The sequence below is a fragment of the Phyllostomus hastatus genome, unplaced genomic scaffold (assembly GCF_019186645.2).
Source record: "Phyllostomus hastatus isolate PE091 unplaced genomic scaffold, TTU_PhHast_1.1 phas_contig_65, whole genome shotgun sequence".
Lineage (NCBI taxonomy): Eukaryota > Metazoa > Chordata > Mammalia > Chiroptera > Phyllostomidae > Phyllostomus > Phyllostomus hastatus.
This window is the reverse complement of record NW_025333932.1, coordinates 3,509,933-3,532,675: the sequence shown is the minus strand read 5'-3', so window position 1 is coordinate 3,532,675 and position 22,743 is coordinate 3,509,933. Positions and strand designations below refer to the sequence as shown.

The following is a 22,743-nucleotide window of genomic DNA, read 5'->3' as shown; positions in this document are numbered from 1 at the left end:
TCTAGGACTTGTTGGCATGTTCAGAATGCTGATGTGATCTGTCTCCAGCAGTGGCAGTTCTGCAGACTGAAAGCATTCTAGTGACAAATCTTGTGAAGTAGTTGTATCAGTGTGTTAAAAAAGGGTTCTTTTTCTAGGGCATTGGAAAAGGCTAGAAGGAAGTGCTCTGCTAAATAAATTAGAGCATAGAATGCCTTAGACTCACTGAAAGAAATATTTTTTTTAGGTCTTGGTATTTCTCCAAGAACTTTATACACCTAATCTTATCCTTCCTGAACAAATTGGGCATTGTATCATAACTATAATATTAGAAAATACTTCGTTGTATTTCACATTTGCAAATCAAAAAGTTTAATTTCAGTGCAAAATTTGATTGCGAGAAGCACTTTTTTGTGTGATTGAGGAAGTTATACACATATCTTCCCCCACCCCTGCCCTCCATCCTGCTTACCTTGCCTAAGAAATCTCCAGTTCTTGTGCATCACACACCATCTCTAATGACTTAAAAGTTTGCACCTGGTCTAGACCTCTATTCTGAGCTTGAGAATCATGTGGCAGTTACCAGCTTGATTTCTTAACTTGGATGTCTTCATACATCTCAGATTTAACATGTGCACAGGAAACAATCAAAGTGTTTCAGTTACACCAGACTGTTTCAGTTCCTAGATTGGGCAGGGTCAGTCTAGCCACAGGGGCTTCGCATAGATTAATTTGGCCTGGACCTCTGTTCACTTTCCTGAGCTCGGCTCACTTTACAGGCTTAGTATTTGTTCTCATAGCACCCTGACTGCCATTTTATTTAGTGTCCTGACATTTTCATGATATTTAAATATGTAATTATTTGTTTAATGCCTGTTCATCATATATTTATTTATATGTATATTGTCAGAGGAATGTTCCCTGAAGACAGTGACCTTCCTTTACTCTTGTATCCCCAAGTCCTAGAATAGTTCTTGTTGTGTATGGTTTCAATGTGTTTGCTGAATGAGTGGATGAGTGGTGCTGGGTTAGAATGAAAGCAAGGAGATCTGCATTCTTTTCAACAATAACCACGTAATTGTGTTGTCAGTTTTGGTATTATATGATGCTTGCTTTACATAAATGCCATTAATGTAAAATCTCTCCCTTAGTCAAAGTTGTTCTTTGATTTTCTCCTTGAACTAGAAAATTTTCTTGGCAATAAATACTGTTTTCATCTAATACATCACTAATATCAGTTTAAAGGCATCTTAAAGCTGTACTGTGCTTAGTGTTTCCTGTACCTTCACAGTAGCTGTAAATTCCCATTGGATGCTTTCATGGAGCTTTATGAGACATGGCTTAAAAACTGTGCTGACTATCTGAAGTTGCATCTAATTGACCTTATGATACCTGCCATTAACTGTATGGGTCCAATTGGAATAGTTTGCTTTGTATTCTACTGAAGACAGATGGAAAAGATCATTTTATGCCAGTCAACATCACTGAAAATATGGTTCATAAATGAGTCCTACTTGGGATTTACTGGGTGCTGCCCATTATGTTGAGTCAGGTGTTGTGAATAATTATTAAGCAATATTCTGCATGGCTGCAAACGGGTCTCTGGGCTTTGGTTAGAAATTGTCTGTAGTGTCTGCAGATACACATACCTTGCTTGTAATATGTATGTATTCATAGACCCATTTCAGAACCCTGTCTTGTTATAGACTAAGTTTTATCCCTCCAAAATGTTCGAGTTTGAGGGGAAAAGTTAACCTAATTTGGATTATAGAAGTTATAGAGAAGACTGTCTCTTCAGCCAAGCCTAAAGTCACATTGAATTCTTCAACTTCTGAGTGATTTTTACGTTCACTCATTTTTGTGGTGAGTGCTTTCCCTTTAGAGTGAGGATTCTTGAGATAAATGTGACAAAAGGCTACTGAAGCTGACACTCCATTTGAAGCAGTTGAAGTTTTTACTTACGTGATTTTCAACACTGTCTTTAGGATTAGTAGTAAATTTTTATTTGGGAGGTCACTTTGTTGTCTTAAAATGCCTGAATAATACCAACAAATTCCTCCAAGTATGTTCCTAAAACTAATTAAATCCTAGGCTGTTGAGTACTAAGTTATTTGATTTTCTTATATTAATCCTGCCTGATATTATTATTATTAGGCAACTCGTGAATGTTCATGTTCTGTTATAATAATGACACTTCTGCCTTTAAATTGTGTTTCTCAGTTTTACTTTTGTGTTTTAGGAATGTGTCTTGTTATCCATGTGCAACTCAGGAAAGTTAGGTGGTATAAGTAAGCAAAAATAAAAAATCACAAATAATTCCACTATTCTTTTGCAGAGATAACCACTGCTAATATTTTGGGGTATAAGTGTCTAGATAATTTTCTGTGCAGGTATGTTTTTGTGTGAATATGTGTTATTTTAAAATCTGAGCTAATACAACACCCAATATTCTGAATTGACTTAATAATAATAGTTTGGAAGTACTAAAATTTATTTAGTTAAATCCTTATTGTTGGACTGATTTTATATTACAGTTATGCCATGGTAAGACGTTTTTTACACACATCTGTGTTCTTCTGTCCATTGTTTTCTTGTAATTAATTACCAGAAATAAAAATACTAGTCAAAGGAGTATGTATGTAGATTTTAAAGATATTTAATGCATAAATACCAAAAATATAAAATTATATCTGTTAGAAGTTTATTAGAATGCCTGCTTTCTTACATCCTTGAAAAATTTTTAATGTTAACCAATCTACTGAGAAAAAGTGTTACTTTAATTTGCATTCCTATGATTCGTTTTTATTGTTTCTTTTGGTTTATCTTTTGTGAATTGCTTATATGTGTCCACTGGTATCTTTTTATTTGTAAATAAAATTCTTTTGATTATACCCCCTTGAGAATTTTCTGAACTAATCTTTTTAATCATTGCTTTATATATTTTTATTCATTATTTAATAAATAACTAATGGAAACCTATGTAGGAATTTGGTATAGTTTTGACCTTTCTCCCTGATGAGTAATTATGAGCCTCGAGAGAGAGGAAACTTATCTTAACATGAAGCTGTAGCAAATAAAAATTATGAAGACATATGAGCTGTGAAATATGTTAAAACGAGTGGCTGATGTGGGGCAGATTTTCAGTTGGTTAGGCACACTTGACTGGGCGATGTGTCTTAAGGGGTTGGGAAGTCTGTATTAGGCAGCTGTAGCATTGGGAGAGCCCAGAGCAGAGGAATAAAAGAAGTGTGATTTAAAAAACAAAGAAACAAACAAAAAAACTACTAGCCCTGACTGTTGTGGCTCAATGTGTTGGGTGTCCTCCTGCAAACTGAAGGGTTGCTGGTTTGATTCCCAGTCAGGGCATGTGCCTGGATTGTGGGCCAAGTCCTTGGTTGGGGGTGTGTGAGAGGTAGCTGATCAGTGTTTCTCTCCAGCATCAATATTTCTTTCTTATTGAGCGCGGGCTGCGAACCAAAGTGTCGCAGGTTCGATTTCCAGTTAGGGTACATGCCTGGGTTGCAGGCCATGACCCCCAGCAATCGCACATTGATGTTTCTCTCTCTATCTGCCTCCCTTCTCTCTCTAAAAATAAATAAATAAAATCTTAAAAAATATATTTCTTTCTTTTCCCCCCTACCTTCCTCTCTCGAAAAATAAATAAATAAAATAAAAAAATACTAAAAGTTAAAAAAATAAAAGAGGTTTAAATGGTTTGCTTTAAAGAGGTTCGGTAGTAGATACTGGAAACATTGATGCCAAGAGGAAGCTTTCAGGTCTAACTCAAGTGGAATGGGAGGACAGGCAAGTCAAAGGAGAATTTCAGTGCCCCCTACAGGACAAGAGGGAGCTGGGTGTTTGTTACATTGGGAGAATAAAGCTGCACCATGATACACTATAAAGTGTATAAACCCTTATGAACCTCAAGAAACAAAGACCTAGAGTTTAATGGATAATGATTCCTATCTCACAGGTTTGAGGAATAATGGAGGTAACAAAGGCAAATGTTTAGTGTTAGTCCTTGGACTATTACTACTGCAGTTTACTATTTGTATGTATGTCGCTGCTGCTGTCACTGTCACTATTGCCGTCTGGATCTTGAGATTGATGAGAGAGGCAGATGTTTAGGTTGGTCTGTTTGGAGGAATGGAGCTCTTGAATATTTCTCAAGACCAGGTCAGGTATATGTGTTCTCCTTCTCTTTCTTGCCACAGGCACCAGGAACTCTATTGTTTTCTCTTAAAACCTGCTATCACTTACTCTTAGTTATTTTTTCTCTGAGTTTGGTTGTGGGGTAAGGTCTACAATCTGCCCATCTGTCTTGAAGCCATAGGATGCAGTCTACAGTTAGAGGATTGAAAAAATAGTTAACTACTCTGAGAATTAGCTGCCGTGTTATGAATAGCCCTGTGGAGATCCTGTGCGGTGAGGAATTGAGGCCTCCAGCCTATAGTATGTGACTGGGCCTTCTTTGAAGCAGATCTCCCTCCCCTTGTCAGGCCTCCAGACCTAGAATACTGGCCCACCAGCATCTTGACTGCAGCCTCATGAGAAATCCTGGGCCAGAACACCCAGTTAAGCTGCTCCTTGATTGCCAAACCTCAGAAATTCTTAGGGCTAACTTGTTATGCAGCAATAACATATACCCTTCTTTTATAATGACTTAAAAACATATAAACATATACACAGTGGTTTTTAGACATTAGATGACCGTTGGCACCACACTGTGATCTCTGAAAGTGAAAAAAAGTGGGATGAACTCTTGCATGGCACCAGTTTACAGGAGAGCCTAGAGGTATTTTATAGCCTGTAGTGCAAGGAGGAGGTACCAGAGCAAAGCCCAGTATTGTTGAGATAGGAACACAGATAAAAGTTGGGGAAGACCACCCTGGCTGGTGTGGCTCAGTGGAATGAGTACCAGCCTGCGAACCACAGGGTCACTGGTTCGATTCCCAGTCAGGGCACATGCCTGGGTTGTGGGCCAGGTCTGTCCCCAGTAGGGGGCACGTGAGAGGCAATCCACACACTGATGTTTCTCTTCCTCTCCTTCTCCCTCCCTTCCCCTCTGTCTAAAAATAAATAAATAAAATCTTAAAAAAAAAAAAGGTTCGGGAAGATCGAGGTGGTTAGAATTGCAGGCCAGAGTACCAGAGAGAAGGGAGCTGTAGGAGACAGGTATGTTGCGTATATATTAAAGTAGAAGAGTCCACTCAAGCATGTATGCATTCTGGAGATCTGCAGAGGGTTCTCCCTCAGTCTTTGGCTGAGTTTTGATCTGTAGATGATGACAGGACCTACTCAAAACCAGGGAAAGAACTACTGGAAAACAGTAAGAAAACAATTTCCTGAGTTCACAGAATGCTGGGAATATTTTGTGTCTCCACTATCCAGACCTTGTAAAGACCTTGTAATATTGTACATAGTGCTTTGGGAAGAGTCCTCAGAAGGCTCCAGGTGATCCCAAGTAATGAAACTGCACAAGAACAAAGCCTGACACTATTTAGAAGAATACAACACAATTTATAACCCAATGGTATAAAATTTATGGGTTTTGTCATCCAGTCAAAAACTAAAATGCTTACTTCAGCTGTAATAAGGGATGGAACATTTAGACAGAAGATCAGTAAGAAAAGAGAACACTTGAACAGCAATATAAACCAGTTAGACCTAACATATATAAAACATCCAGTGACAGCAGGATATACATTCTTCTCAAATACACATGAGACTTTCTCCAGGGATAGACCATATGTTAAACCACAAAACAAGTTTCAGTACATTTTAATAAGATTGAGGTCATACAAAGTATTTTCTCCTTTCAAAGTAGAATGAAGCTAAAAATAACAGAATACTGGAAAGTTCACTAATTATGTGGAAATTAAACAAAGACTGTTAAATATTCAACAGTTCAAACAAATCAGGCAAAATTAGAAAATGATTAGAGATGAATGGAAATGAAAACATTAGAGATGAATGAGAATGAAAACATTGTATACCATAACATGAGATGCAGCAAAAGCAGTGGGAAATTTATAGCAGTAAACGCATAAAGTAACTATGTTCAACCTTTTTCATTTCATGGCACATATAAAGTAATTACTAAAATTCTGTGGCACACCAAAAAACATATTTTTTGCTGGTCTGACAAAAAGTGTAAAAATCATAATAGTGATTACCTCCCTTTTTTGCTCCAAGTGACTTAAAAAAAAATCAGGTGCCTATGCTTGTATATAAGGAATTCTGGTACCAAGAATTAACCAATCAGACATAACCTTATTATGTGATGTGACCAGTAAGATGCAACTCTACTGTATGACGTATATATTTATGGTTCAAGACAGAACGTTCACACCAGATGGCTATTATTGTGTTGGTTGTCATTAAAATTATTTTTTTCTTTACTGATTTTAGAGAAAGAGAAACACTGATTTGTTCTTCCACTTATTTATGAATTGATTGGTTGATTCTTATATGTGCCTTGACTGGGGATTGAGCCTAGAACCTTGGCATATCAGTACAACATTCCAGCCAGCTGAGCTACCCAGCCAGGGCTGTTGTCATTTTTTTATTTGATAATCTGAGGGAAAAGAGGTTAGTGACCCTGTATTGCATGTTTTAAAAATTCTTGTGGCACACCAGCTTAAAATCGCTGACATAAAGGAAGAAAAAACATCTCAAATAACTTTTCCCCTTAAGGAAAGTAGGAAAGGGGAGCAGATTAAATCTAACACTAACAAAGAAAGGAAATAATAAAGATTAAAGTGAAGATATAAAAAATAGGAAACAATATAGAGAATTGGTGAAACCAAAAGTTGGTTCTTTGAAAACACCAACAAAATTGACAGACTTTTAGCTAGATTGGCAAAGGATAAAAAGAGCAAAAATACATATAACTAAAATCAGAGGTGAAGGTGAGGACATTATCACTGACCTTAAAGAAATAAAAAAAGAATAGTATGAATGAATATAGGAAAAAATTAGATAACTGACATGAAATGGGCAAATTACTAGAAATAGAGATTATTATAACTGACTCAAGAAGAAATAGAAAATATAAACAGATTGAATCAATAATAGAAAAAAACTCATTCTCAAAGAAAAGTCCAGGACCAGATGGCTTCACTGGCGAAAACTACCAAACATTTATTTATTTTTAAATATTATTTTCAATTTTAGAGAGGGGAAGGGAGGGGGAAGAGAGGGAGAGAAGCATCAATTAGTTGTCTTCTCTACATGCCCAAGGGGACCGAACCTGCAATCCAGGCATGTGCCCTGACTGGGAATCAAATTGGCTACCTTTCAGTTTGCAGCACAATGCCCAACCAACTGAGCCATAACAATCAGGGTTCTATCAGACATTTAAAAAATTGACATCAATCCTTAAATTCTTCAAAAAAAGAAAGGACAGAATAATAACTTGTTCTAAACAAAGGCACTGTGAGAAAACAACAACAAAGATTTTCTAAATGGAATCATATAGTATGTGTGCTATAGTGACTAGCTTATTTTACTTACTTAGCATAATGTCTTCAAGGTTCACCCATGCTGCAGCATGTGTCAGAATTTTTTTTCTTTTTAAGGATTTTTTTTATTAGACAGAGGAAAAGGAAGGGAGAAAAAGAGGGAGAGAAACATTGACATGCAAGAGAAACATTGGTTGGTTGCCTCTCTCATGCCCCCAAACAGAGACTGGCCCACAACCCAAGCACGTGCCCCAACTGGGATTTGAACTTGTGAAATTTCAGTTTGCAGGCCAACATTCCAACCAACTGAGCCACATCGACCAGGGCTGTATATGATCTTTGAAGAAGTTTCTATTCAAGTTCATTGCACATTTTTTATTGGTATATTTTTGTTGTTGAGATGTAAAGGTTCATTATATATTATGGGTATCAATCCCCTTTGAGAAATGTGATTTGCAAAGGCAGTGACTTTTGAGAAAAGCAAAATCTGAGCAAAATCATTTTCAGCAGACTTGCACTACATGTAGTCTTAAAGAGAGTTCTTTAGGCAGAAAAAAAATACTAGCACATATAAATTTTGATCTTTTGAAAGGAATGGAGAGTGCAAGAAATTGTAAAATATGAGGTCTGTCCAGAAGGTATCCAGTTATGTAATATGAAAAATAGAGACATTTATTAAAGAAGACAAGAATCACTGTACATAGGACCTTGATGCCTCAGTCCCCTTCAAAGTAGGGACCGACCATGGGACCTCACACAGTTCTCCCAGTCACCATCAGCTGTCCCATCGTTTTTTCCTGAGTCTTATCAACAGTCTGAAATATCTTTCCTTTCAAAGGTGATTTCTGTTTTGAGAAAAGCCAGAAGTCGCAGGTCGCCAAATCTGGGCCGTAGGGGGCTGAGTCACCTGGGTGATTTGATGTTTCACCAAAAAACTCTGCATGAGATGCAGTGCGTGAGTGGACACATTGTTGCGATGAAGCTGCCAGTCACCAGTTGCCCATAGCCACCTGTGGCCTTCTGAATGTCTGAATAGTTTCTACAGAGGATGTTCAAGCTTAACACAAAATTTGATGCAGATTCATTGCTCTACTCACTCATTTTGAATACAATGGCTACACAGTACACATGCTCACTCAATGGTGTCTACCACCCCTACTGACTAGTACAGTAAAGTTGTCACTGTTCCCAGATATGCATTCTAGTCCACTATTCTTGGCTGCCAGGTTACACTGATGTCACACAAACCATTCTCATTATATTAACAATGGTGGTTTTTTTCTGGACAGGATTTGTATGTGATAAATATAAAAGACATTTTCTTAATTTTTAAATTTTCCAAAAGATAATTGACTTTAAAGGAAAGATAACATTGGAGGTTTATAATATGCATAGAAATAAATTGACATGTCAGTAGCATAAAGAAGTGGGGCATAAGAAAGGGATGTATAGTATTGTTAGATGCTTACACAGTACATGCAGTGGTATAATATTTGAAGATAGGCTGTGTATATTTTAGAGCAAATGCTACAAAACAAAAGAAGGAAAAATAAATTGTAAGCTCATAAAAGAAATAAAATTGAGTACTGAAAAATAATACGTATGGCTCTGGCAGAGTAGCTTGGTTGGTACATTGTCCCCTATATGAAAAGTTGTGGATTTGATCCTCAGTTAGGGCACATACAAGAGTCATCCAGTGAATACATAAATAAGTGGAATAAAAAATTGATGTTTCTCTGTCCCTCTTTCTTTCCCTCCCTGCTTACCTCCCTGTCTATCTCTCTCCCTCTCCCTCCATCTCTCCTTTCCTCTCTCTGTCTCAAAAGTCAATAAATAAAAATTAAAAAAGAATCAGTTCAAAGGGAGTTAGGTAAAGATGAAAAAAGGAAAAAGAAGATTGGACAAAAAATATCAAAACATGGTGCATCTTCCTAGTTTATGGCTGAGAGTCTTCTCTGAGGGCCGTAAAACCAGGATGTATGGAACCTCTGTCTGTTTCCTTGGGACCAGCAAATAGGTCTAGCTATAAGGTACTATTAAAATTAACAATGCTGGAGTGACCCAAGATGGTGGAGGAGTATGTGGAGGTTACACTAACCTCCTACTAGGACCAATCTGGAATCACAACTAAATTGAAGAGAAAACATCCTCAACAACCAAATGAATACTAGCTGGAGAGATGCCTTACAAACAAGGACAGACAGAAGAAACCACTTCACCACAAGACTGGTGGGGAGTGTGGAGGAGGCTCCAGAGGGCTGCCTGGGCTCCTACAGGTAATAGCTGAAGTTCCAGAGTGATATCTCAGTGGCTGGGAGATTCCCCCTGAGAACAGTGGGGTCAGAACCCCAAGCTGGGCTCCCTAGCCTACAGCACCAGAGCCAGAAAGGAACCCAGATAACACCCAGCTGTGAAAAACAGCAGGGTTTCTATCTGCTAGGTAGAAATGGCTGGAGACACAGCCTTACAAAAGGGTCAATGCACAAACTTTCATTTGCAGTCACCTACCCTGGGCTTCGGCAGAGAGAGGGCAGAATGGACTAGAGACCCTTGAGGAAAGTCTGGAGTTGGTGGCTCTGGTGAGGGAACTGAAGGAACAGCTGTGGAGAACTTCAGTCAGCGAAGTTCTTCCAGACGCTGTGGATGAGAATAAAGAGTTGTCCTGGCTACAATCTTGTTGTCCCAGTGGGAAAGGGAGTGGCGATTCCTTCTAGCGGAGAATGCCCTGAGCCCTTCTCCAACATGGCTTTTATTAGGGTTGGGAAGTGCAGGGAGATACAGCATACATGCATAGCTTATCAATCAATGTTCAAAAAGCTATAGTCATAAAAACTTGACACTATATAGAGATAACAATTGAAGAAACACTGAAGTCTTTTCAGGTTGAGGTCTGTAAGATAAGTAGATGCCAGATGGTTACAAAAGACATATATCATGACGTAGGGAGTTTCACTCCTTATGCTTTGAACTCAAACATCTGGGTTATACCAACAGGGCTATTGCTAGGCAGAGCAAGCTTCAAAGAACAAAATATACATTTCAGGCCTGATTCCTATGGGAACCCTCGGTGTTAGAGTTGGGTCATGCCTGCCACCTACGTTAACCTGGTTTCCCAGGGAGAATTACTAGCCCCTTTCAGAGCTTGCTCTCACAGGGCTACAACCTCTGAAACCACACAGAGTGGTCCCCAACAAACAGCCACCAGGATCCTTGTGCTAAGTCATTCCCCATACTGCAGAAGCCATCTTTCTCAGGCAGAGAAGTCCTCTCCAAGTCACATCAGCCTGAGGGGAAGCAATAGTCCCACCAGCAGGGAGTACTCTGCTGTACCCTGTGGAACTTAAGCTGGGCTGCTGATTACTCCTTGAGGCTGTATCAGTATCAGTTTTAAAAGGCAGAAAATACAAAGAAACAGACAAAGTGGGAAAACAGACATCACAGGAAATAAGAGAATTCTCCAGAAGAACTAGATAAAATGGAAGCAAGCAATTTATCAGATACTTTAGAGTAATGATTTTAATGATACTCAACAAAATGAAAAAAGCCATAGAAACCATTTTTAAAATTCTTTTTTCTTTTTACTGTTCTGCCTGGGTGTTTCTACCTTGTCTTCCAAAACACTGATTCTACCCTCTAATTCATCTGACCTACTATTTATTCCTTCTAGTGTATTATGTATTTCAGATATGGCACTCCAACAAGAGTAGGTCAGATGAATTAGAGGGTAGAATCAGTGTTTTGGAAGACAAGGTAGAAACATCCAGGCAGAACAGTAAAAAGAAAAAAATTTTTTAGATGAGGACATTTAAGAAAGATTTTGGACAATATAAAGTGTAACAACATTTGCATTATGGTAATATCAAAAGGAGAAGAGAGTGAGCAAAGGATTGAGATCCTATTTGAAGAAATAATGACTGGAAACCTCTCTAATTTGGTGAATGAAAAAGGCACGCAAGTCCAGGAATCCCAAAAAGTCCCAAACAATTTGGACCCAAAGAGGCCTACACTGTGATACACCATAATTAAATGACAAGGCTTAAGGACAAGGAGAGAATCCTAAAAGCAACAAGAGAAAAGCAGGTAGTTGCCTACAAGGGAGCACCCATTAGACTGTCATTTGATTACTCAACAGATTCATTTCAGGCTAGAAGGGAGTGGCATGAAATATTTAATGTAATGAAAAGCAAGGACCTAAAACCAAGGCTACTTTACCAGCAAGGTTATCATTTAATTATTTACTTTTTGTCTTTTTTTTTAAAGTATATTTTATTGACTATGCTATTACAGTTGTCCCAGTTTTTTCCCCTCTATTGCCCTCAGCACTATATCCCCCCACCCTCCAGCATACCCCCCCCATCCAGCATCCTCCACCATGCCTTAGTTCATGTCCATGGATTGTACATATAAGTTCATTGGCTTCTCTATTTCCTATACTGTTCTTACCCCCCCCCCCATTGATTTTGTACCTACCAATTATGCTTCTTATTCCATATACCTTTCCCCTCACACTCCCCCCCACACTGATAACCAACCCTCCATGTGACCCCCATTTCTGTAATTCTGTTCCTATTCATTTGCTTCATTTTTGTTTTCGTTTTTTAGGTTCAGTTGTTGATAGTGGTGAGTTTGTTGTCATTTTACTGTTCATAGTTTTTGGTCTATTTTTTAGGTAAGTCTCTTTAACATTTCATATAATAAGGGCTTGGTGATGATGAACTCCTTTAACTTTATCTTATCTGGGACGTACTTTACCTGCCCTTCCATTCTAAATGATAGCTTTGCTGGGTAGAGTAATTTTGGATCTAAGTCCTTGACTTTCTTGACTTTGAATACTTCTTTCTAGCCCCTTCTAACCTGTGAGGTTTCTTTTGAGAAATCAGCAGATAGTCTTATGGGAACTCCTTTGTAGGTAACTCTTTTCCTCTTGCTGCTTTTAAGATTCTCTCCTTATCTTTAATCTTGGCTAACCTAATAAGGCTGCATGTTGTTGTGTTTCTTCTTGGATCAAATTTTTGGTAGACTCAGAGCTTCCTGGACTTCCTGGAAGTCTGCTTCATTCACCAGATTGGGGATATTTTCCTTCATTATTTGTTCAAATAAAATTTTAATTTCTTGCTCTTCCTCTTCTGGCACCTCTATGATTTGGATGTTGGAACATTTAAAGTTGTCCCATAGGTTCCTCAGCATCTCCTCATTTTTTTTCAGTTCTTGTTCATTCTTTTTTGGTTGGATGTTTATTTCTTCCTTCTGTTCCAAATTGTTGATTTGAGTCCCACTTTTCTTCCCTTCACTGTTGGTGCTTTGTATATTTTCCTTTATTTCACTTGTATAGCTTTCATCTCATCCTTCATTTTGCAACTGAACTCAAATCATTTTTGCGAGCATCCTGATTACCAGTGTTTTGAACTGTGCATCTGATACATTGTCTATGTTCTCACCAGTTAGTTCTTTTTCTAGAGTTTTGATCTGTTCTTTCATTTGCACCATATTTGTCTCCATGCACCTGTTACGTTGTAAGGGGCAGAGTCTTAGGTATTCATCAGGGCAGGGCAACCCATGTGGCTGGGTTGTGGTGCTGTCTGTGGGGGAGGTGTCAGGGAGTAACTTGCTGCTTTTGCTCCACTTTTTGTTACTTCCCTTGTTTCCCACAAGCAGATTGTGCCCTTTCAGGTGCTGATTTCCAGATAGATGGGTTTTCTAGACTTTGTAGGAAACTTTGGGCCTCTCCAGTGGACTCTCCTGTGAGACTGGGAGTTTCTCCCACCCAGATAACCCCCATAGGTTTTCACAGCCAGAGGTTTTGAGTCTTTAGTTTTCTGCACTGAAATCCTAGATTTTGTAGTCTGTCTTGCTCCCCAGTCATTCTTCCTGGCATATCCATGTGTGAATGTGGGACTGCCTGGTCAGCCAGCCTGTCTTGCTTGATTCACTGCCTTGCTGTGCGTACTTTCTGCCCTGGCTTCCCATCTCTGCCCCTCCTACAAGTTTGGATGATTGTTTATTTAACAACTTCGTTGTGAGACTTCCATGCAGTTTGATTTTCCGGCAGTTCCAGGTTTCATTTTATTTTTAAATTGGTTGTTATCCTTTTGGTTGTGCAAAGATGTGAAGCGTTTCTAAGTATGCCTTCATCTTGGCTTGAACTTGATTATTTGACTGTCATTTACAATTGAAGGAGACATGAGGAGCTTCCCTGAAAAGTAAAAGCTACAGGAATTTGAAAACACCAAACCAGTACTGAAAAATGTTAATGGAGTTGCTTTAAGAAGAAGAAGAAAAATAGCGGCGGGGGGGGGGGGCGGGAGGAAAATAGCCTAACAAAAAATGGCACTAAATAGGTATGTATCAATAATTTCCTTAAATGTAAGTGTTTTAAATGTTCCAACAAAAAGACATAGGGAAGGTAAATGGATAAGAAAACAAGATTCACGTATATGGTGCCCCCAAGAGAATCATCTCAGATCAAAAGATGCACAGAAACTAAATGAAAAGGGATGGAAAAAGATATTTCAAGCAAATGAGAGGAAATAAAATCTGTGGTAGCAGTACTTACATCAGACAAAATAGACTTTAAAACCAAGGCTATAATAAGAGACAAAGGACACTACATAATGATAAAGGGAACAGTCCAAAAAGAGGATATGACCATAGTAAATATTTGTGCACCCAATATGAGAGCACCTAAATAAGTAAAATGAACCTCAATGGACATAAAGGGAGAAATGGACAGAAATACAGTCATAGTTGGGGATTTTACACCCCATTGACTCAATGGAGAGATATTCCAGACAGAAAATCAATAAGGAGACAGCTGCCTTAAAGGACACACTAGATGAAATGGATTTCACTGATATCTTTAGAGCATTTCACCACAACATACCAGAATTTACAGACTTTTTCAAGTACACATGTAATGTTTTCTGGGGTAGAACACATGTTAGGACACAAAACAAGGTTAAATAAATTTAAGAAGACTGAAATCATATTATGCCTCTGAACACTATGCTATGAAACTAGAAGTCAATCACACGAAAAACACTGAAAAACAAGCAAAGCCATGGAAGCTAAATAATATGTTATTAAACAATGAAAAGGTCAATGAGATCAAGGAGGAAATCAAAAGATATCTTGAAACAAACAAAAATGAAGACACAATAAAAAATCTGGGACACTGGGAAAGCCATTCTAAGAAGGGAAATCATAGCATTACAGGCCTATCTCAGAAAACAAGAAAAAAACTCAATCTAACTTTATACTTAAAGTAACTTGAAAAAGAACAGCAAACAAAGCTCAATGTGAGTAGAAAGAAGGAAATAATAAAGGTCAGTGCAAAAATAAATGAAGTAGAGTCTAAAAAAATGAGACAAAAGATCAATGAATCCAAGAGCTTGTTCTTTGAAAAGAAAAACAAGATTGACAAACCTTTACCAGACTCATTAATAAAAAAAAAGGAGAGAGTACTTAGATAAATAAAATCTGAAATGAAAGAGGAGAAACAACAACTGACCCCAAAGAAATACAAAGGATTGTAAGAAGATATTAGGAACAATTATATGCGAACAAACTGGATTACCTGGAGGAAATGGATAAATTCCTAGAAACATAAAATTGTCCAAAAATAAATCAGGAAAAATTACAGAATCAGAGTAGATGGATTACACCTAATGAAATTGAAGCAGTAATCAAAACTTCCTAACAAACAAAAGCTCTGGATCAGATGGTTTCACAGGTGAATTTTACCAAACATTCTAAGAAGAACTAACATCTCTTCTCAAACTATTTCATAAAATTCAAGAGGAGGGAAGGCTCCCAAACTCATTTTACAAGGCCAGCATTATCTTAATTCCAAAACCAGACAAGATACTACAGAGGAAGAAAATTATAGGCCTAATTCCCTGATGAACATAGATGCTAAAATCCCCAACAAATTATTAGCAAACCAAACACAGCCATGCAGAAAAAGATCATACATTGTGATCAACTGGAATTTATTCTGGGAATGTAAGGATGGTACAACATTTGCAAATCAGTAAATGTGATTCACAGCAGAAACAGAATGGAGAATAAAAACCACATGATCATATCAATAGATGCAGAAAAGGCTTTTGATAAAATCCAGCACCCATTTATGATAAAAACTCTCAGCAAAGTGGGGATAGAGGGAACATAGCTAAACATAACAAAGGCCATGTATGACAAACCTGCTGCTAGCATCATACTCAATGGGGACAACTACAGCATTCCCCTTAAGATTGGGAACAAGACAGGATGTCTGCTTTCACCTCTCTTATTCAACATAGTACTGGAAGCCCTAGCCACAGCAATCAGACAAGAAGATGAAATAAAAGGCGCCCACATTGGCAAGGAAGAAGTAAAACTTTTGTCATTTGCAGATGACATGATATTGTACATAGAGAACCCCAAATATTCTACCAGATAACTACTAGAACTGATAAGTGAATTCAGCAAAGTAACCGTATACAAAATTAATATCTAGAAATCAGCTGTATTTTTATATGCCAATAATGAACTAACAGAAAGGGGATTTAGTCCTGGCTGGTGTGGCTCAGTGGATTAAGTGCTGGCCTGTGAACCAACAGGTTACTGATTTGATTCCTGGTCAGGGCACATGCCTGGATTGTGGGCCATGTCCCCAGTTGAGGGTGTGTGCGATGCAGCCAGTTCATGTATCTCTTACACACTGGTGTTTCTCTCCTTATCTCTCTCCCTCCCTTTCCTTCTCTTTCAAAGGAAATTAATAAAATCTTATTAAAAAAAGGATTGAGAATTGCAAAAACTAAACTAAACTAAACTAAAATAAGATACATACGATGAAACCTAAACAAGGATGTTAAAGACCTGTACTTGGAGAAATATAAGACACTGAAGAAAGAGAAGATACAAATACCATGTTCATTGATAGGAGGAATTAACATCATTAAAATGTCCATAGTACCCAAAACAATCTATAGATTCAATGCAATTCATGTCAAGATTCCAATGATGTGTTTCAGAATACTAGAACAAATATTTAAAAAATTAATGGAACTACGAAAGGGCCACATACCAGCAGAGGTCCTGAGAAAGAAGAACACAGTTGGAGGAATCATGCTACCTAGTATGAAACTACACAATAAGGCCATAGGAAACAAAACAGCCTGGTACTGGCATAAAAACAGACACATAGATTAATGGAACAGAATAGAGATCCCAGAAATAAACCTACACCTTTATAGTCAATATTAAACACAGGAAGCAAGTACATACATGGGCTAAAGATAGTTTGTTCAATAAATAGTGTTGGGAAAATTGGATAATATGTGCAGAAAAATGATACTAGACCACCTTCTTAAGCCACACATAAAAATAAATTCAAAATACATGGAAGCCTTAAATGTTAGACTAGACACCATAAAAATCATAGAAGAAAACATGCACAACAGTATCTCAGACATTGCTCGTAGCAATATTTTATCGGATGTATCTCTCCAGGCTTGGAAACAAAAGATAAAATAAAGAAAAGGGACTACATCAAACTAAAAAGTTTTCGCACAGCAAAGATTGTCAACAAAATATATATTGTCAACAAAATATATTGTCAACAAAATAAAAGACAACCCACAGAATGTGAGAATATATTCACTGACATCTGATAAGGGTTATCCAAAATTTGTGAAGAACTTACAAAACCAAACATGAATAAAAACAACCCAACTAAAAAATGGGCAAAAGAGCTGAATAAACACTTCTGCAAAGAGTACATACAGATGGCCAATAGATATATGAAAAGATGCTCAACATCACTAGCTATCACAGAAATGCAAATTAAAACTGCAATGAGATACAATATCATTCCTGTCAGAATGGCTATCATCAATAAATCAGCAAATGACAAGTGCTGGTGAGGACATGGAGAAAGGGGAACACTTTTGCACTGTTGGTGTGAATGCAGGCTGGTGCAGCCACTGTGGAAAGCAGTATGGAGCTACCTCAAAAAATTAAAAATGGATCTGCCTTTTGACCTAGTGTTCCCACTTCTGGGAATATATCCAAAGGAACCTAAAGCACTAATTCGAAAGAACATAAGCATCTCCATGTCCTTGCAGCATTCTTTACAATCGTTAAGATATGGAAGCAGTCCAAATGTCCATCGGTAGATGAGTGGATAAAACATCAGTGGGACATTAATGCAATGAAATAGTAGTCAGTCTTAAAAAAAGAACATTTCACCCTTTGCAACAGTATGGATGGATCTAGAGAACATTATGCTAATGAAATAAGCCAGTCAGAGAAAGGCAAATAACATATGATTTCACTCATGTGGCATCTAATGAACTGAGCTAACAAGGAAAATAGGGACAAGACTCCCAGATAGAGAGCTGGATGACAGCTAGTAGCAGGTAGATTCAAAGGGTGGAGGCATTGATCAAAAAGGAAAAAGGACTTATGAACATGGAGAACAGTATGGTTATTGCTGGGGGGAGAAGATTATATGCAGACTAAATGGTAATGGAAAAAATACAATAAAGATTAAATAAAAAAAATAATGGTGCCGTTAACTGGCCAAATGTCTCCATTGCCTTATTTATACTGAGGCGAGGCCATGTTGAAAAAGACTATCCTTTTTCTTGAGGGACTCAGGGTCAAATTTCTCCCAGTTGGCCAGTGTGCACTCTAAAGAGGGTCTCTGGAGACACTATGGACTGGTTCCCCATCTTTGGAGGGACATATATGTAACATGCTGAGATTTGGAGGTGCCCCTTTAATTTTCTGGGCTGTTTGGGGTGTCCTGTGGTACAGTAGGGCAGGTACTATGCCTCCCTAGAACTAATTGGTGTGTGGAGTCCTACCCTGTGCCCTGGACCAGCACTCTCAGTGATGGCCAGGAATGGTGATGATCAACTTTGCTCAGTATCTAGCCTGGTACTGGACCCTGGTAGAGAGTGAACACCTGACTGTGAGACACCAAATGAGTGTGCAGCCTAAGCTGCCCATCATGAACTGGCTGTTCTCTGATCCATCAGGCTACAAAGCTAGGCATATACCTCAGTATTCTGTTATCAAATGAGAGTGAAACTGCTCAGAGTATGTTGCCTATTCCTGCCACCTCTTCCTTGGTCAATACCCAAGGCCTCAATGCAAATTCACTATGATCAATTGATGGAAGAAGAAAGAGCTCAGGCCTGGTACCAACTGGAAGTGGATGTTTGCAGCTCTACAGGAAGGCCCTGAAAGGTATTAGAGAAGGGAAATCCTTTCAGTTAACCTAACTTCAAGCAGTACAGTTGGCCCTCCATATTTGCAGGTTTTGTGTCTGTGGATTCAACCAATTGGGGATGCAAAATATTTGGGAAAAAAAGTTACATGGCTGTTGATGTGTACTGTGTAGTTAGGGCTACAATGCTTTTATCTGTACTGAACACATAACAGACTTTTTTTCTTGTCATTATTTCCTAAACAATACAGTAGAACAACTGTTTACATAGTATTTATATTGTGTTTTTAGTACCTTAGAAATGATTTAAAGCATAAAGAGAATGTATGTGGGTTATGTGGAAGTACTATTTAATATATGCCATTTTATATAAGGACTTCAGCATCCATAGATTTTGGTATCTGTGGAGGTCTGGAACCAATACCCCACAAATTTTGAGGGACAACTACGCATATAGTTGTCTATCTAGGTGGAGACAGAAATTCAGAAATTTGTAGCTACACATTTTCATGGGATAGATGGTTTGGTTGGATAATCAGGATTGGAGGATTGGTAGTAAGGAGGCCTATGGGAGAAGGTATGTGGTGGGCCCTTAACAGAATAAGAGGCTATTAGTACTCTATGCAAATATCCCCACTAAAGATACCCATTTCAGAGGAAATTTTCAATAAATAGATGGACCAGATGACTTGTTCTGTAGATGTTAGTCATTTCCTTTCCCCAGCAATCTCACCCTTCCTTGCTCAACAGTCTTATGAACAAAATGGCCATGGTAATCAACCTAGAGGTTGTAAGTGGACACAGCAACGTGGACTTCCTCTTGGCAAGACTGATTTAGCTAAAATCACTGCTGAGGGGCCAGCTTGCACACAGTTCCTGATATGGCACCATTCTCCATTGGAACTAGCTACGAAGTGGCAGGTAGGTTGCATGGAGGGAGCAGCAATGTGTATATTCTGTATATGGATTTGTCCTCCTTGACCACCACATGCATGGGCACTGTGGTTCCAGTCTTGGTATTCCACACAACATTCCTTCTGACCAAAGAGTTGATATTACAATAACAAAAAATGAGGTGCTGTGATTATACCTACAGAATTTTCTGGTCTTACCTTGTAGTCTACTATCTAGAAGCAGCTGGACTAGAACATTGAAGTGACCTATTGAAGACTCCCTTACTGGGCCAGTTGGGAGACACTGTAATGTTGGGGTGCTGTCTACAGGATGCAGTATGTACTTTGTACTAACCACAGTACTCTTTCACTGCCACGCAGAAAACATGGATCCAAAGCGGTGGGGGGTGGGGGTGAGCATCTCTATTAGTGTCAACAATTTTTTAAAAAGGCTATTTTTAATTTTTTTTAGGAAACTCCATTCTGTTTTCCATAGTAGCTGCATCACTCTACATTCCCACCAACAGTGTACTAGGGTTCCCTTTTCTCCACATCCTTGCCAGCACGTGTTGTTTGTTGATTTATTGATGATAGCTATTCTGGCTAGTGTGAGCTGATATCTCATTGTTTTAATTTGCTTCTCTCTGATGATTAGTGACGGTGAGCATTTTTTATGTTTTTTGGCCACCTGTATGTACTCTTTGGAGAAATGTCTATTCAGGTCCTTTGCCTAGGTTTTAATTGGATTGTTTGTCTCCTGGTTTTGAGTTGTGCAAGTTCTTTACTGACAGTAACCAGAAAGGAGGGGAGAGAGGGATAATGGGGGATAATGGAGGGGGACATCAAGGAACATGTATGAAGGACACATGGACAAAGCCAAAGAGGGTGTGTTCAAGGGTGGAAGGCAGGGATGGGTGGGGTGGGGGGGCAGGGTAGAGTGAAAATGGAGACAATTGTATTTGAACAACAGTAAAAAAAATTCTTTGTATATTTTGGAAATTAACCCCTTATTAGATGTATTATTGGCAAATATGTTCTCTCATGTTTCATTTTTATGATGGCTGTGATGGTACACTTATACAATGAAATTCTTTTTTTTTATTAAGTGTATTTTATTGATTATGCTATTATGGTTATCCCATTTTTTTCCACCTTTGCTCCTCTCCACCAGGTACCTCCATTCTCTCCAGCAACCCCCACCCCTTACTTAGTTCATGTCCATGGATCATACATATAAGTTCTTTGGCTTCTTCATTTCCCATTATTTTAAAGATTCCTTTTTTTAAAGATTTTATTTTATTTATTTACTCCTATACTATTCTTAACCTCCCCCTATTTTGTACCTACCAATTATGCTTCTTATTCTCTGTACCATTTCCCCCATCACTTCTCTCCCCCACCCCGTTGATAACCCTCCCGGTGATCTCTATTTCTGTGAATCTATTCCTGTTCTAGTTGTTGGCGTAGTTAGTTTTTTTTTTTAGGTTCAGTTGTTAATAGTTATGAATTTATTGTCATTTTACTGTTCATAGTTTTGATATTCTTTTTCTTACACAAATCCCTTTAACATTTCATATAATAATGGTTTGGTGATGATGAACTCCTTTAGCTCTGCTTTGTTTGAGAAACATTTTATCTGCCCTTCCATTGTAAATGATAGCTTTTCTGGATAGAGTAATCTTGAATGTAGGTCCTTGCCCTTTGCCTCTTTGAATACTTCTTTCCAGCCCCTTCTTGCTTGCAAGGTTTCTTTTGAGAGATGATAGTCTTATGGGAACTTTTTTGTAGGTAACTCTCAGCTTTTCTCTTGCTGCTTTTAAGACTTCTCTTTATTTTAACCTTTGGCTTTTTAATTATGATATGTCTTGGTATATTCCTCCTTGGGTCCAACTTCTTTGGGACTCTCTTAGCTTCCTGGACTTGTATGTCTATATTTCCTTTGCCAAATTGGAGGAGTTCTCCTTCATTATTTTTTCAAATAAGTTTTTGATTTGTTGCTCTTTCTCTTCTCTTTCTGGCACCCCTATGATTTGGATATTGAAACAGTTAAATTTGCCCATTGATTTCTAAGCCTCTCCTCTTTTTTTTTGAACTCTCATTTGTTCTTCCTGTTCCAGATGAATGGTTATTTCTTCCTTTTGTTCCAAATCATTGACTTGAATCCTGGCTGCCTTCCTTTCACTGTTGTTTGGTTCACTGTATATATTCACTTTGTACAGCCTTCACTTCTTCCTTAATTTGTGGCTGTACTCAATCATTTCTCAGCATCCTGATCACCAGTTTTTTTAAAAACTTTCTGATCAGTTGGCTGTCTCTGTGTTGCTTTGTTCTTTTTCTGGAGTTTTGATCTGGTCTTTCATTTGGGCCATATTTTTTTGTCTCCTCCATTTGGCAGCCTCCCTGTGTTTCTGTGTATGAGGTAGAGCTGCTTTGACTCCCCATGTTGGCATATCTGTTTTGTTGAAAGGGGCAGAGCCTTTGGTATTTGCCAAGGTGGTGCAACCTACTTCACCGCTTCATGTTGCTGTGTGTGAGGCAGGCATCAGAAAGGGGGCAATGCCACTTGCTCGGCTCACAACCCATTTTCAGTGACTTCCTCCACTTCCCCTAAGTGACTTGTACCCTTTAGCAGCTGTGCGGGTGCTGATTCTGAGAGTGGGTGGGTTTGTGTACTTTCCATGACCCTGGTGGCTCTTTAAATGGACTCTCCTGAGAAACTGGCAGTTTCTTCCATTGCCCAAAACCCCACTGGTTTTTACAGCCGGAGGTTATGAGGCTTTATTTCCTAGCCCTGGAACCCTGGGCTGTATGGTCTGTCCTGGGGCTGGGATTGCTTACTTTCCAGTTGTCCCTGCTGGTTTTTATCTACTGCATGTGAATGTGGGATCACCTGTTCTTAGGCCGCTCCTGCTGCATTCTTGTCACACTACACTGCTTCCTCTCTATCCCCCAACCTGTCTGGATGAATGTTTCTTTTTTAAATCCTTGATTGTTAGACTTTCATACAGTTTGATTTTCTAGTTGTTTTTGTTTTTAGATTGTTCAGTATCCTTCTTATGATTGTGTGAATAGGTAAAGCACTCTGCCTATACCTTCATCTTGGCTAGAAATAGCAATGGGGCTACACAGTGGAATTCTATGTAAAAAAGAAGAAACTCTTATCTTTTGTGACAGCATGAATGGACCTGGAGAA

The 22,743-nt window shown here is 38.4% G+C and overlaps 1 protein-coding gene across 3 annotated transcripts in view; it reads left to right on the top strand.

The window, feature by feature from the left end:
- The window catches only part of STAU2 (staufen double-stranded RNA binding protein 2), a 423,958-nt gene that overhangs the window by 6,779 nt on the left and 394,436 nt on the right, over positions 1–22,743 (top strand). The gene's annotated exons all lie outside the window — the stretch shown is intronic.